At 49.5% G+C, this 15,226-nt stretch overlaps 1 protein-coding gene and 1 non-coding gene across 2 annotated transcripts in view; one reads left to right on the top strand and one right to left on the bottom strand.

Annotated features, from left to right (window-relative positions):
* ARID3A (AT-rich interaction domain 3A) overlaps positions 1–15,226 on the bottom strand; it is a 57,156-nt gene that overhangs the window by 28,356 nt on the left and 13,574 nt on the right. The gene's annotated exons all lie outside the window — the stretch shown is intronic.
* Positions 11,707–11,778, top strand: TRNAE-CUC (transfer RNA glutamic acid (anticodon CUC)). Its single transcript has one exon. It is a non-coding gene; the product is annotated as a tRNA-Glu (tRNA).

Genomic DNA, 15,226 nt, shown 5'->3' with positions numbered 1-15,226 from the left:
AAACAACGTTTGATAGAAGAAGAAGAGTTGGTTTTTATGTGCCGACTTTCTCCACCACTTAAGGAAGAATCAAACCGCCTTACAATCACCTTCCCTTCCCCTCCCCACAACAGACACCCTGTGAGGTAGGTGGGGCTGAGAGAGCTGTGACTAGCCCAAGATCCCCCAGCTGGCTTCATGTGGAGGAGTGGGGAAACCAACCCGGTTCACCAGATTAGCCTCCGTCACTCACGAGGAGGAGTGGGGGGAATCAAACCCGGTTCTCCAGATCAGAGTCCACCACTCCAAACCACTGCACCATTAGGAAGGTCACAGTGACCTCCATTATACTGAATACTCTTCCCTAGGAGACTCCTATATGGTCGGTCATCATCACTTCAGCCTTCCTATTCTCTCTTAAGAGAGCAGGTTGAACTATTTTTGCTCTGCGGCACTCCAAACTCAGGGGGGATCTTTCCCAGGGCCATACAGCGGGTCCCACAAACGTGGTCACCTGTGGCGACTAGAAACTTCATTCCAGTGATCAAGAGGAGACCTGCAGCCTACTCCGACAGAAAAGCAACCTCTCTAAAAAACAGCGAAACAGGAAGGCAGGAAGTGACTCTTCCACAATGGCGGCAGGGTGCTTATTATGCTGGGATGCAACACCTGCGTCAAAAGGAAACAATATTTTTTGGGGGGAAAGGACCAAATACTGCTGAGGGATAAGGGGAAGACAGCTGCTTTGCTTACGTATCTTGTGTGTGTTCTGCTGAATATCGGGCTGGGGCAGAAGGGATCTTTGTGTGGGGGGGGGGCAAAGGCCTTGGATGGGAGGGGTTCCCCCCATACACACCAGCTGCTTCTCGCCCCCCCCTTGTGAAACCCACTCATTGGAACCCAAAAACAAAGGATCAGTGGCTATTAAAAACCAAGCATGGTGTAGCGGTTAAGAGTGGCGGTTTGGAGCGGTGGACTCTAATCTGGAGAACTGGGTTGATTTCCCCACTCCTCCACATGGGTGACGGTGGGCTAGACACAGCTCTCTTCGAGCTCTCTCAGCCCCACCTCCCTCACAGGGTGTCTGTCGTGGGAGGGGAAGGGAAGGTGATTGTAAGCCGGTTTGATTCTTCCTTAAGTGGTAGAGAAAGTTGGCATGTAAAAACCAACTATTCTTCTTCTTCAAGTCTGGCTACTACGTCCAGCCAACACTTTGCGGATCCATCCCAGGAGTAACAGTTTCCAAATCAGGGCCAGAACAGAACGGGGGGAGAGAAAAGAGCCGATATGATCACAGTCAACAAGATTTTGCATATCGACCTGTACCTATGGGCGAGTGGGGCTTAGAGAATCCATGGGTTTCTTCACCGCAATGAATCCTCTCTCCTGCATTTGTACACACAAGTTGTAACCAAGCCCCCTGCCTGTCCCCAGCACAAAACCGGTGCCTCTCTTGTTGCTCGATTGCCTTTTTCGCGGGCATGGAGACTTCTTCACAGCGAGGAGGAGGGTTCGCCCAAGCTCTGACGCATGGGCCGCAAATGTCCCACTGATCTCCATTCCCTGCTATTAATAGCCCCTCCGCTTAGTTGGCAGGAATGCTGGTGGCCCCGAACCAGCCGCTAATCTCAGACAGCACCGGCTTTCACCCGCTCTTTGCACCAGGCCAGACATTTTTAGAGACTCGAGATGGCACAGAATTACCACGTTGCTCAGATCATGGGCACTGTGATCCCCAGACGCATGGCCGCTCTGTGCGGGTACGTGCGTGAGCACCGAAAGCAGGGCACCGACTGGGCAGCTCGGGAGGCTTGAGAAGATTGGCACAGCTGGCTTTTGGGGCCTGGCTGCCCATCACTAGGAGAAGAGCACAAATCAAGGTAAAATCAGCCAAGGCAATTTGGGAGGGGTGGGGGTTGAAGGAGAACCATCTCTCTGTCTAACGGTAGAAGCCCGCCGGTGCAATTGTAAGCAGGGTTACCCCCTTTTAAGCCCACTGACTTTAGCGGACTTCGAAGGGTGGAAGTCTGCTTAGGACTGCACTGTCGCCCAGCGAAACCAGCAGGCCGCTCCGAAAAAAGAAATAGCTTCTTGACATAGCGGGCAGTTAATACGGCTTTTCCCTCTGCCCTGAGAAATTCTGGCAGCAATTTCAACTGGCGCAGAAGAAAGGGTCTGACCCCCCAAAAAAGCTACAGGATGCGGCGGCAGAAGGAAACCCTCCCTCCTAAACACAGGAGTAAACGTGCCTGTTCTAAAGGCATGCTTTTCATGGAGTAATGCAACCGATTAATCAACCAGATGCCCCTGCGGCAGGAGTTCTATGGAACTGCCTGCCAAAGACATGGCAAGGGCTGCAGACATCAATGGTTTTAGACGAGTTATTTGAGAAGAACTTAATGAATGGCCATTCACCAGGAAGGCTACACAGACTACCTTCTGGACGGCTGACAGTGGGGAACATACTAGGAGGAGGGCACTTGCTCATGGGCCCCGCTTGGGAGCGGACCCAGATTCACCTGACAGCTGGCTGAAAACAGCCCCTGGCTCTCACCTGACCCTCAAGTGTGGATCTTGTTCTCCTTTTTCCGGGGAAGAAGCGGAGATGGAGCATCCTTTCTCTGTAGAAATGTGGCTCAGCTTGTTTACATGAGTTGTTGGACAAAATTTTATTCAGCAAGCCCCATCCAATGCATACACTTTGCTTTCAGTCCCCCTAGACCTCACCAAACCCGAATGCCCGAATGGAGCTCTGAGTCCCCAATCATCTTGGTTGCCTTCTTGTGTACTTTGTCTGGCTCTGCAAATACCCTTTTTGAGATATGGCAACTGGAACTGCGCACAAATTTTCCGAACGAGGCCACACCGCGATTTTATACCAGGGGTCTACAGTATCGGCTATTTTATTCTCTAAATCCCTTTCCTAATAATCCGCAAAGTGGAGCTACGGAGCCCCGGTTTGAGATTAAACTTTGCTGATAGAGCACAGCTAAAATCTGCAGCTTCCTAAGCGTTTCCCCAGAGTTGGAAACCCACCTTTGACTCATGTGAAGGACTAAACTACTAAAGAGCACGAAGGCACCAGTTTGAGGGGGGTGCTTAGAAAAAAGATGTATAGCGTCTAGATCACGCGAAGTGATGGTATCGCTTTACTCTGCTCTGGTTAGACCTCGCCTAGAGTACTGTGTTCAGTTTGGGGCACCGCAATTTAAGAAAGATGTAGACAAGCTGGAACGTGTCCAGAGGAGGGCAACAAAGATGGTGAGGGGTCTGGAGACCAAGTCCTATGAGGAAAGGTGGAAGGAGCTGGGTCTGTTCAGCCTGGAGAGGAGAAGACTGAGAGGGGACATGATAACCATCTTCAAGTACTTGAAGGGCTGTCGTATAGAAGAGGGTGCCGAGTTGTTTTCTGTTGCCCCAGAAGGTTGGACCAGAACCAACAGGTTGAAATTAAATCAAAAGAGTTTCTAAACATTCGGAAGAATTTTCTAACAGAGCGGTCCCTCAGTGGAACAGGCTTCCTCAGGAGGTGGTGAGCTCTTCTTCCCTGGAGGTTTTTTAAGAAGAGGCTAGATGGTCATCTGTCAGGAATGCTGATTCTATGACCTTAAGCAGATGATGAGAGGGAGGGCACCTTGGCCATCTTCTAGGCATGGAGTAGGGGTCACTGGGGGCGTGGGGGGGAGTTAGTTGTGAATTTCCTGCATTGTGCAGGAGGTTGGACTAGATGACCCTGGTGGTCCCTTCCAACTCTATGATTCTATGGAGCATGAAGGCACCAGTTTGAGGGAGGTGCTTAGAAAAAAGATGAACTTCGAGGAACACCAGATGTGGAAGCAGAGAGGTGGAGGGACAGGGCACTTTAACATCCACCCCTCTTTGAATTTATTTTGCTATCAATGATGCGCAACGGGATGGGTAGATGGGGAAGTGAAGTGGTGTCAACCACTTCCCCCAAATCGTTTGAACTATGAGGAAATCCTTACGGTCACTCAACACAGACTGGCCACCTCTCCATGCCTATGGTGTTAGTGTCTGAGACCCCCCTCACAGGACGTTTTCCCATGCATAATATAGAAGCAAACTCAAATCCGCCAACAGGTAATTGCAGCCTGCCCTGCTCCCCCTCAATGTCATATACATCCTCCACATTTGCACATTACGCCTTTCAAGGGATGTCTAAAAACATCCCGCGCTGAAAGCCCCCCAAGGACAAACCAAGCAGCCCCTGGTTCAACTCTCACTCGTGCCTCAGTCGTCCATCTGTCAACTGAGGACACCGTTTATCTGGTTGATACTGGCATTCACATCCTTTTATGGAAGGCTAATACAGCCCAGAAAAGCACAAGTAGAATGTATTCCTTGGCAGCAGGCTCTGTAATTTTATAAAATAAATTGGACACAAGAGTCCAGTATATGAGAGCCAGCACAGTGTAGTGGTTAAGAGCGGTGGTTTGGAGCAGTGGACTCTGATCTGGAGAACCGGGTTCGATTCCCCACTCCTCCACATGAGTGGTGGACTCTTAATTTGGAGAGCCGGGTTTGTTTCCCCACTCCTACACATGAAGCCAGCTGGGTGACCTTGGGCTAGTCACAGCTCTCTTACAGCTCTCTCAGCCCCACCTGCCTCGCAGAGTGTCTGTTGTGGGGAAGGGAAGGTGATTGTAAGCCACTTTGAGTCTTCCTTAAGTAGTAGAGAGCAGAACTCTTCTCCCCCCACCACAGCACCCAGTAGGGTTGCCAGGTCCCTCTTCGCCACCGGCAAGAGGTTTTTGGGGTGTAGCCTGAGGAGGGCGTGTTTTGGGGAGGGGATGGACTTCAATGCCCTAGAGTACAATTGCCAAAAGCGGCCATTTTCTCCAGGGGAACTGATCTCCATCGGCTGGAGATCAGCGGTAATAGCAGGAGATCTCCAGCTAGTACCTGGTGGTTGGCAACCCTACTGCCCAGCCCCAACACAGGCCAACTGCAAGGGGAGAACAGACCCATGAGGAACACAGAGACACCGCGGAAACCCCCTTTGTTTATTTCTCACTGCGCAGCCGCCATTTCGACAGGGCTCAAAATGACCGACCTCTGAGCACCTCGTCCAAAAGGGACATTGCACAAATCTGTCAAAAACATGTAAACCCTCCCGCCGCCCCCATCCAGCCGTGACTTCTTTCTTGGCCAACGGAAGCACGTACTGCTCAAGAGCTCAGGTACTGGAAGGGAGCCAGAAGGGAGGGAGAGGAGATATAGAGAATTTGAGGAACCGAAAAAGGGCTGTTTATGTTCCAAGGCGGCCTCTGAAACCAGGAAGCCAATTATAGAGCCCCCGTTTCGGGGGCTGCTTCCCGTTACACCCCATGACTGAAATCAGCAGGTGCATCACAGGGAAGCTTCAGAGTTTGCGCCTCTCGCTCCGATGGCCGTTCCTCGTTTCGACACGTCAAAACTTTATTCAAGCGCCAGGGCTTCGCTGCCAAGGGCAATCGAAGGTCACCTCTTTGGCTGCAAGTCAGTCTCGGCTGACAGGCCGGACCAGCGGTTCCCAAAACGTTTTGAGCCACGGAGCACTTTCTCGGGAGAGAAATTCGTCACGGAGCTCTAACTTTCACCTAGCACCTATATACTCACAGGGCCGACGTGGTGGGCGACAGACGGCAAACTTTGAATTTGGCACAAGGGAAGACATGACAGAGGTCTATAAAATTACGCATGGTTTGGAGAGAGTGGACAGGGAGAAGGTTTCCTCCCTCTCTCGTAATACCAGAACGCGGGGTCATCTGCTGAAGCTGGAGGGGGAGAGGATTCAAAACTGATAAAAGGAAGTATTTCTTCACACAATGCATGGTTACATTGTGGAACTCCCTGCCCCAGGATGTGGTGATGGCTGCCAACTTGGGAGGCTTTCAGAGGGGACATGTTCATGGAGGAGTATTCATGGCTACTAGTAAAAATGGATGCTAGTCATGATGCACACCTATTCTCTCCAGGATCAGAGGAGCAGGCCTATTATATTGAATGCTGTGGAACACAGGCAGGATGGTGCTGCTGCAGTTGTCTTGCTTGTGGGCTTCCTAGAGGCCCCTGGTTGGCCCCTGTGTGAACAGACTGCTGGACTTGATGGGCCTTGGTCTGATCCAGCATGACTTTCCTTATGTTCTTATGGAGGATGGGGCTATCAATGGCTACTAACCAAAATGGATGCTAGTCATGATGCATACCTATTATCTCCAGGATCAGAGGAGCATGTTTATTATATTAGGTGCTGTGGAACACAGGCAGGATGGTGCTGCTGCAGTCGTCTTGTTTGGGGGCTTCCTGGAGGCACCTGGTTGGCCACTGTGTGAGCAGACTGCTGGACTTGATGGGCCTGGGTCTGATCCAGCAGGGCTTTCCTTATGTTCTTATGAACGCTGACTAGCCCTTTATAGTTACTGCTTCACAACACACTGTAGGAGCTAAATAAATTATACTTGATACCTACCTACGCACAGTTCATGGCCGCAAAAATTCACAATTTTGAGATTTTGTCACATTTATTGTATTTAGGCTTCTTTCCGATCTCTTCACGGAGCACTAGGAGATGTTTTGCGGAGCACCAAGCGCTCCGTGGAGCAGGGTTTGGGAACTGCTGGCCTGGACCAACCAAGCAAACACTTGAAAAAAGACCCTTTTTCTTCACCAGAGTCCCCCGCAGTCCACGGGGCAGGTAGCATAGCAATTTAAGGCACTCCCCCAACTGTTTCATCCATTTAGAGAACTCTTTCAGCATCAGCAAAGCCCTCCACAGGTTCTGATAGGGTTGCCAGGACCCTCTTCGCCACCGGCGGGAGTTTTTTTGGGCAGAGCCTAAGAAGGGCGGGATTTAGAGAGGGGAGGGACTTCAATGCCATAGAGTCCAATTGCCAAAGCGGCCATTTTCTCCAGGGGAACGGATCTTTATCGGCTGGAGATCAGTTGTAATAGCAGGAGAGATCTCCAGCTACTTCCTGGAGGCTGGCAACCCTAGGTTCTGACCATCAAAGCACTGTATGTCAACAATCCAGAGAAGTACTTTATTATATGATTGCAGCTGCCAGAGTAGCATTAGCGGCAAAGTGGAAACGGGAAGAAACTCCAGAAATAGATATGTGGCACAAGAAAGTGGCCGAATATGACAGCCAAACTTGACACATTTGATGAACAAAAGACCAATGGAACATGCAAAACTTGCTCTGATTACGTAAAACTGTAATTTTTAACTTCAGCAAATAATTGTTAAGTTTAGTAGCAGTTTAACAGTATAGTACTCTACTATAACCATTATAATTAATCTATATATAGATGAAAAAAGCATTGATTGGTAATATCACAGAACAGAACATGCAAACAAATACCACAGTAATACAATAACATAAGCAAGAAATAATAATGTAGTTTACTTCCGCTTAAGTACTGTAATGCAGGTGCCAATGTGGAAGCTTTTCAGTTTTTTTAACAAATATTAACAAGCATTGAAATTGCTTGAAATTTAGAGCAATTCTTGGTTGAAATTTAGAGCAATTCTTTAATAGATGGTAGATAGAGGCACGCTTGATTTTATGCTAGATTTTCCCTTAGATTCTGTGTTAGATTTATGCTAGGTTTGTTTGTATAGCGTGTGTTAAGTGGAGGTTTTGTGTGTGTTTGTTAACGTGATGCGTAATTTTAAATAAAAATATGTTTTTAAAAAAACATTCTATTGCCGACACTGTCCTGCTCCCCAAGCTGCTGGAATATTTGCTAACATTCCGTGGCAGCGCACCAGGGGAGCAATAGGCTGTTGGTGGGTTTCCCAGTGACCTCTGATTCTCCATTGAAGCCACGACGGGGTCAATGCGAGCGCGCGCGCGCACACACACACACACACACGGTGCTCCAAATGCCCCCAAAAATCTATTTGAAAGGTCAACAACATTGTGGCTTCTCTCTTTAAAAAAAGATGAGAAGCGTCACATGCGAAACGTGCCACAAGGGAATCAGGAGGGACGAACAATGGGGGGGAGGGGGGGAGAGCGACGCAGAAGGCCAAAGGGATCCGAGCCCTCTGGGGGAGGGCGGTGGGAGAAAACCAGTCTGACGGCCGTTTACTCTTTCACCCCCTCCCCAGCTATTAAAGTGCACATTCTTAAACCATTAGCCAATGCGCGCAATTAGCTCTTTCGAGGCCTAATGCGCGGAAAACAGCCGCTGGTTTGACTGTAAATGGAATTAGGGGGATTTCCATGATTTGCCCAGACATGCCAGGAATGCTGGAGAAAGTAGCCCTTCAAACATGCAGAACTCTTGCCACGGAATGAGTCCCCCCCCCCTGCAAAAGCATACGGCCAAATCGTATCTCCCCCCGCCCCAGAATCTTGCAAGGGCTGTCCAATTCACCTTAAATTGCTACAGCGGTTTATTTTCGTGCAACAGTGAAATCTGCTTGCTGCCTTCCGCATGCCAACCAGAAGGCAGGACAGTCGTTCTGAGAGCCAGCGCGGTGTGGTTGTTAGTACAGATCGAGGAGGCCTGGGTTCGAATCCCCCCCTTCCAGAAACTCACCGGCTGACCCTGAGCTGGTCACACACACACGCACTCGGCCTAACCGACCTCACAGGATCGTTGTGAGGATAAAATGGGGAGGACAATGTGGTGAGCTGCTTTGGGTCCCCATTAAGGGAAAAGGCAGGGTGCAAATTAAGTGAAATAAACACGTAACACCAAAATTGCTTCTGTACTAAAGGCTGAGTGATGGTAAGAACATAAGAAAGGCCATGCTGGATCAGACCAAGGCCCATCAAGTCCAGCAGTCTGTCACACAGTGGCCAACCAGGTGCCTCCAGGAAGCCCACAAACAAGACGACTGCAGCAGCATTATCCTGCCTGTGTTCCAAGGCACCTAATATAACAGGCATGCTCCTCTGACACTGGAGAGAATAGGTATGCATCGTGACTAGTGTCCATTTTGACTAGTAGTCATGGATAGCCCTCTCCTCCATAAAAACATAAGAAAAGCCCTGCTGGATCAGACCAAGGCCCATCAAGTCCAGCAGTCTGTTCACCCACTGGCCAATCAGGTGCCTCTAGGAAGCCCACAAACAAGAGGACTGCAGCAGCAGCATCCTGCCTGTGTTCCACAGCACCTAATAAGCATGCTCTTCTGATCATGACAAGTATCCATTTTTACTAGTAGCCATGAATACCCCCTCTCCTCCATGGACATGTCCACTCCCCTCTTAAAGCCTTCCAAGCTGGCAGCCATCACCACATCCTGGGGCAGGGAGTTCTACAATGTAACTATGCATTTGTGTGAAGAAATACTTCCTTTTATCTGTTTTGAATATCTCTCACCCTCCAGCTTCAGCAGATGACCCCGCGTTCTGGTATTACGAGAGAGGGAGAAAAGCAAGATGATTCCCTTTTCAGTACAGAGCACAAAGGTATTTCTAAGCCTCTCCCACAAGCAACTGTGCAAACGTGTCACTTCTCTCCACCGACGGACCCCTTCTCCGTTTAAACACTTCCATTGCTTTGTCTGGTCCCTTCCCAATCTACCGGAAAGGAGAAAAGAGGGGGGAAAGAACAGGATCCACAGACCCCTTGATAACACTGACTTGGTTGGCAGGTTCAGGACTAATTTCTTTTTAAGTACTACTTACACAGTTAGCTTGTGGAACTCACAGCCACAAGATGCGGTAACGGCCACTAGCAGAGATGACTTTAAAGAGAGGACGGAATGGATTAAAATTAATGGAGGGGGGCAGACCTAATCAATACGACTATTACCAATAACAGCAAAATGGAACATGCAGAAGGTCCCAGGTTCAATCCCCAGTGGCATATCCAATTAAAGGAACTAGGCAAGTGGGTGAGATGAAAGACCCTTTTCTGCCTGAGACCCTGGAGAGCCGCTGCCGGTGTGAGTAGACAAGACTGAGTTTGATGGACCGAGGGGGGTCTGATTCAGTGTAAGGCAGCTTCATGTGTTCTGGGGGTCGTAGCTCAGTGGTAGAGCATCTGCTTGGCATGCAGAACGTGCCAGGTTCAGTCCCCGGCATCTCCAGTTAAAGGGACTAGGCAGGTAGGTGATGTGAAAGACCTCTGTCAGAGACCCGGGAGAGCCGCTGCTGGTCTGAGTAGACAGTACTGACATTGATGGACCAAGGGTCTTATTCAGTATAAGGCAACTTCATGTGTTAATGTGAACCTCTCCGAATAGATACCAGTGATCAAAAATAGTTTTTAAAAGGGGCAGAGCCTCCTTTCTGGAGACATGGGGACAGCTGGTGGACCAGACCTTGCTTAATCTTACAGACTTACAGGGCTGTACCTTCAATCCCTGAGCTCCCACGGCAGAAAATTAAAAATCTGACAAGTGGAGCGTGACCCGGCAGGGTTATCCTTGCGTTCTTATAAGCGTCAGAAGAAATGCCCGGTGCCTACAAGCAGCCGTTAAACTCGGTAACCCAATGGAGCCTCCACATGCAGGGGCAGCCTGCCCCTGAAGCGTAGCCTGTGAGGGCATTTACCTCCGCTGCCCTGATGCCGGGTTTCTCAGGAGCAATAGTTCCTGGAAACAGGATTCTGGTCCAGATGGGACCATGGGTCCAATCCGGCCGGGGCTCTTCTGCTCACCAGCTGCCAGGTAACTACATCTGCAAGCCTGAACACATGAAACTGCCTTCTTCTGAATCAGACCCCCCGGTCCATCAAAGTCAGTACTGTCTACTCAGACCAGCAGCGATTCTCCTGGGTCTCAGGCTGAGGTCTCTCAGATCACCTGCTTGCCTAGTCCCTTTAACTTGAGATGCCGGGATTCAACCTGGGACCTTCTGCATGCCAAGCAGATGCTCTACCACTGAGCCACCACCCCTCCCCAAAGCCTGACTGGTTCTACATTGCTCCCACAGGAAAAGAAGAGTTTGTTTTTATATGCCAACTTTCTCTACCACTTAAGGAAGAATCAAACCAGCTTACAATCACCTTCCCCTCCCACAACCGACACCCTGTGAGGTAGGTGGGGCTGAGAGAGTGTGACTAGCCCAAGGTCACCCAGCTGGCTTCATGTGGAGGAGTGGGGAAACCAACCCAGTTCCCCAGATTAGAATCCGCCGCGCATGTGGAGGAGTGGGGAATTGAACCCGGCTCTCCAGATCAGAGTCCACCGCTCCAAACCACCGCTCTTAACCACTATACCACGCTGCCTCTTGGCTACCAACCGTGTTGTCTACCAGCGCCGGTGTCCCCAGGGGTTCTCTTCTGCACCTCCTGGGGAAGAGAACAGCGCCCTCCCCCCCCCCACGTTACGGTCTCCCCTTTGCCATCCTTAAGCAGGTTTCCCTAGAGGCAGGCAATGCTTAACATATATACATATGCTCAAACCCCAACGGAGAGTCCAACGGGCTTGCTAACAAGGCTCTGGGGAGTGCAGGAGAGAAAGGGAGACCCGGGCTGAAGGGCCGTGCCACTCCCTCCAAGTTAAAGGGCACTCCCCGCCTTTTGTCGGTCCATTGTGCGCTGGCCTTGTAAGATAGGGTGGGGGGTGGGAAGGCAGGATTTATCAGCCCCTTTCAGACCTCCTGGCTGTGAGAGCGAAGCCACAAAGGCCATGAACAGAATGTGAAGAGAGAGAGAGAAAGAAAGAGGGAGGAAACGGGATGGAAAAGGAAGCCCTGGAGAAGCCAGGAGGACGTGACAGCAGACGCAGAACAGCGCTGTCACCAAAGTGCCTCTCGAGGAGGGGCTGTGGCTCAGTGGTAGAGCATCTGCCTCTCATGCAGAAGGTCCCAGGTTCAATCCCCGACATCTCCAGTTAAAGGGACTAGGCAAGTAGGTGATAGGAAAGACCTCTGCCTTAGACCCTGGAGAGCCGCTGCCGGTCTGAGTAGACAATACTCACTTTGATGGACCCAGGGTCTGACTCAGTATAAGGCAGCTTCATGTGAAGTCAATAGACTTTAGGGAAGGGGCCGTGGCTCAGTGGCAGGGCCTCTGCCTAGCATGCAGAAGGTCCCAGGTTCAATCCCCGGCATCTCTAGTTAAAGGGAGTATTGGGTAGGTGATGGGAAAGATGGACTGGCTTTCCAAGCTGCAAAGGAAGCTAACACCGCCTTGTCTTGCTCTTCGAAAGAGGGGGATCTCTTAGTGGGTGGTGTGGTGGTGGGTGGGGGGAGGAAGAGAGAGAGAGAGAAAGCACCTTTGGAACAGCTGTGGTCTGCTGCAGCGGCAGAGAAATTATCTGCTCCTCCCTGCCAGCTAATGCAGAAAAATACCCTAATCAATATTTTAAAAGCAAGTAAATTGACCCTCCAGCAGTCATTAAGGAGAGAGGCAGGCAATCCGTTTCTTCCAAGGACTTGTCGGACAGCTTGTGGACACCGCTGCCGACGGCGCCCCCCCCCCCAACACACACCAGGAATGCCGTACTTCTGCACTGAAAGGAGAACCGGAACCCCCTGGAATCGAGAGATGAGAGGGACTCCCCTTTTACTTTCTCCTTTTCCCTAGATTTAATGGCCATTGGCTATCCATCAACCACTTCACACTTTAAAAGGGGGAAATGGAATTTAATTTTTTCCCTTGACACTATAAAGAGAAAAGTCGCCACGTCTCATGCAATTGACCGATCTATTTGACAGCAGATAACGCAGTACCCCCTTCTCACAAAAGTGTCTTTAGCCGTTTTATCCAGGGAGTGATGTATTTATTTCGTGCAACGTTATTTTGTGGATGAGCTATAACAATGTGGGCTAGGGAATCTATGTGATCCAAACAAAATGGGAATTTTCATTTTTCTGCAATACTTCTATTGTGTCCCAGCTGAGTTTAGGGCATTCCCTCCTTTATTTAACCATCCTCACTGCACCCGGTGATAGACTGCCTCTGAAGGTGGATGTTCCACCTAGCCGGAGGGAGGCTTGCTCTGAACACCGCAGCCTGTAATGATATCCCCTGTTTTAATGCCACCTTTTTGAATGCACAAACAGCATCCACAAGTTCACAAGGCAGTGCTTTCTTCCATCTGTCCCGAATCTACAGTTCTTAGGCACCAGGCAGGAGTTTCAAAGCATGCGGCATACAGTCCTTTTTTGGTCACTATCCTTGCAACGTTGATTCATTTGAAACGTGGTGTCAGAGGATAGTTTTATGGACCCCACGGACCGCCAAAAAGACAAATCAGTGGGTCCTACATCAAATCAAGCCTGAACTCTCCCTGGGAGCTAAAATGACCAAACTGAGGCTATTTATGAAAAACTGGGCACATTATGAAAAGACAAGATGCACTGGAAAATAGCAATAAAAGAGAGGAGGAGGAGGCAGCGTGATGTAGTGATTAAGAGTGGTGGTTTGGAGCAGTGGACTCTGCTCTGGAGAACCGGGTTCAATTCCCCACTCCTCCACATGAGCGGTGAACTCTAATCTGGTGAACTGGATTTGTTTCCCTCACTCCTACACGAAGCCAGCCGGACGACCTTGGGCTAATCACACTCTCTCAGCCTCACCTACCTACCTCACAGGGTGTCTGTTGTGGGGAGGGGAAGGAAAGGCGATTGTAAACCAGTTTGATTCTTCCTTAAGTGGTAGAGAAAGTCAGCATATAAAAAACCAACTCCTCCTCCTAAAAGCTAGGAAAAGTGGAAGGCGGCAGGAAAAGAGGAAGACCCAGCAGGATGGATTGACTCACATCACGGAAGCCACGGCCCTCAGTCTGACCTGAGCAAGGCTGTTAATGATATGTTTTGGAGGTCATTTATTCATAGGGTCATAGGGTTGCCAGGTCCCTCTTCACCACCGATGGGAGGTTTTTGGGGAGGAGCCTGAGGAGGGTGGGGTTTGGGGAGGGGAGAGGCTTCAATGCCATAGAGTCCAATTGCCAAAGCAGCCATTTTCTCCAGGTGAACTGATCTCTATTGGCTGGAGATCGGTTGTAATAGCAGGAGATCTCCAGCTAGTACCTGGAGGTTGGCAACCCTATAGGGTCACCATAAGTCGGAAGCGACTTGACAGCACTTAAACGCCCACCTTTGCAAGAAGCAAGCCAGAATTTATTTTAAAATATTTCTGGCCCATCTCTCAGCCACAAGCTCCCCTGGCAGCTCCAGAATAATACAGGTTGAGTACCCCTTATCCAGACAGCCGATATATGGGCCGATCCAAAAACCGGACCTTTTGAGCCGGCATGCGGGCATTACTCACAGGCCCTCAGCAACGCCACTGATAGTTCAGTGTACACAGAATTATTAAAAATAATTGTTTAAAATTACATTCAGGCTATGTGTAAAAAGTATATAAAGGAGGAGGAGGAGAAGGAGAAGAGTTGGTTTTTATATGCCAACTTTCTCTACCACTTAAGGAAGAATCGAACTGGCTTACAATCACCTTACCTTCCCCTCCCCACAACAGACACCCTGTGAGGTAGGTGGGGTTGAGAGAGTTGTGACTAGCCCAAGGTCACCCAGGTGGCTTCATGTGGAGGAGTGGCGAAACAAATCCAGTTCATCAGATTAGCCTCCGCTGCTTATGTGGAGGAGTGGGGAATCACACCCGGTTCTACAGATCAGAGTCTACCACTCCAAACCTCTGCTCTTAACCACTACACCATGCTGGCTCTCATATAACACATAACACACATATAAAACATGAACGAATTTTGTGTTTAGACTTGGGTCCTGTCCCCAAGATATCTCATTATGTATATGCAAAAATTCCAAAATATTCCAAAATATGGAAAGATTCGAAATACGGACCAGTTCTGGTCCCAAGCAGTTTGGGGAGACTCAACCGGTAATAATAAAGGCAAAAACGCAGGCAATTCCTAAAATCGGTAGAAGACAAATTAAATGAGCCAACATTGATAACGCTCAGTAAAACCAGCAAACTATGCAAGAAAGCAGGTGCATAAGCACAAAGTCCGTAATAATAAACCCAAAGTCTGAATGAATGGGAAAAATTTGCCACCTAAAGGTCAGATCACGTTGCCAGATGAACAGTCTCTCTGTGGTCAGGCTATCCCATAATGCGGGGGTGGTGGGAGGTGGATCTAAAACAGCATAGGTGCCCCACAAGGCCGTCGAATACATTGGAGAAAACGGAATACAAGACTTCCCCATTCACGTCGGTTTTAGCCACTTGGCTACACTGGAATCCCCCATTCTCAATTTCAGAAGTCAGCCACTAAACTTCTGTTAAATCTACATTCATTCCACACCACATCCTAACCAGAAAACTGCAAAGAGGGGAAACAGAGAAATCTATCACA

Source organism: Euleptes europaea, chromosome 2 (genome assembly GCF_029931775.1).
Source record: "Euleptes europaea isolate rEulEur1 chromosome 2, rEulEur1.hap1, whole genome shotgun sequence".
Lineage (NCBI taxonomy): Eukaryota > Metazoa > Chordata > Lepidosauria > Squamata > Sphaerodactylidae > Euleptes > Euleptes europaea.
Note: the sequence above shows the minus strand (reverse complement) of the source record. Positions and strands in the feature narration are given on the sequence as shown.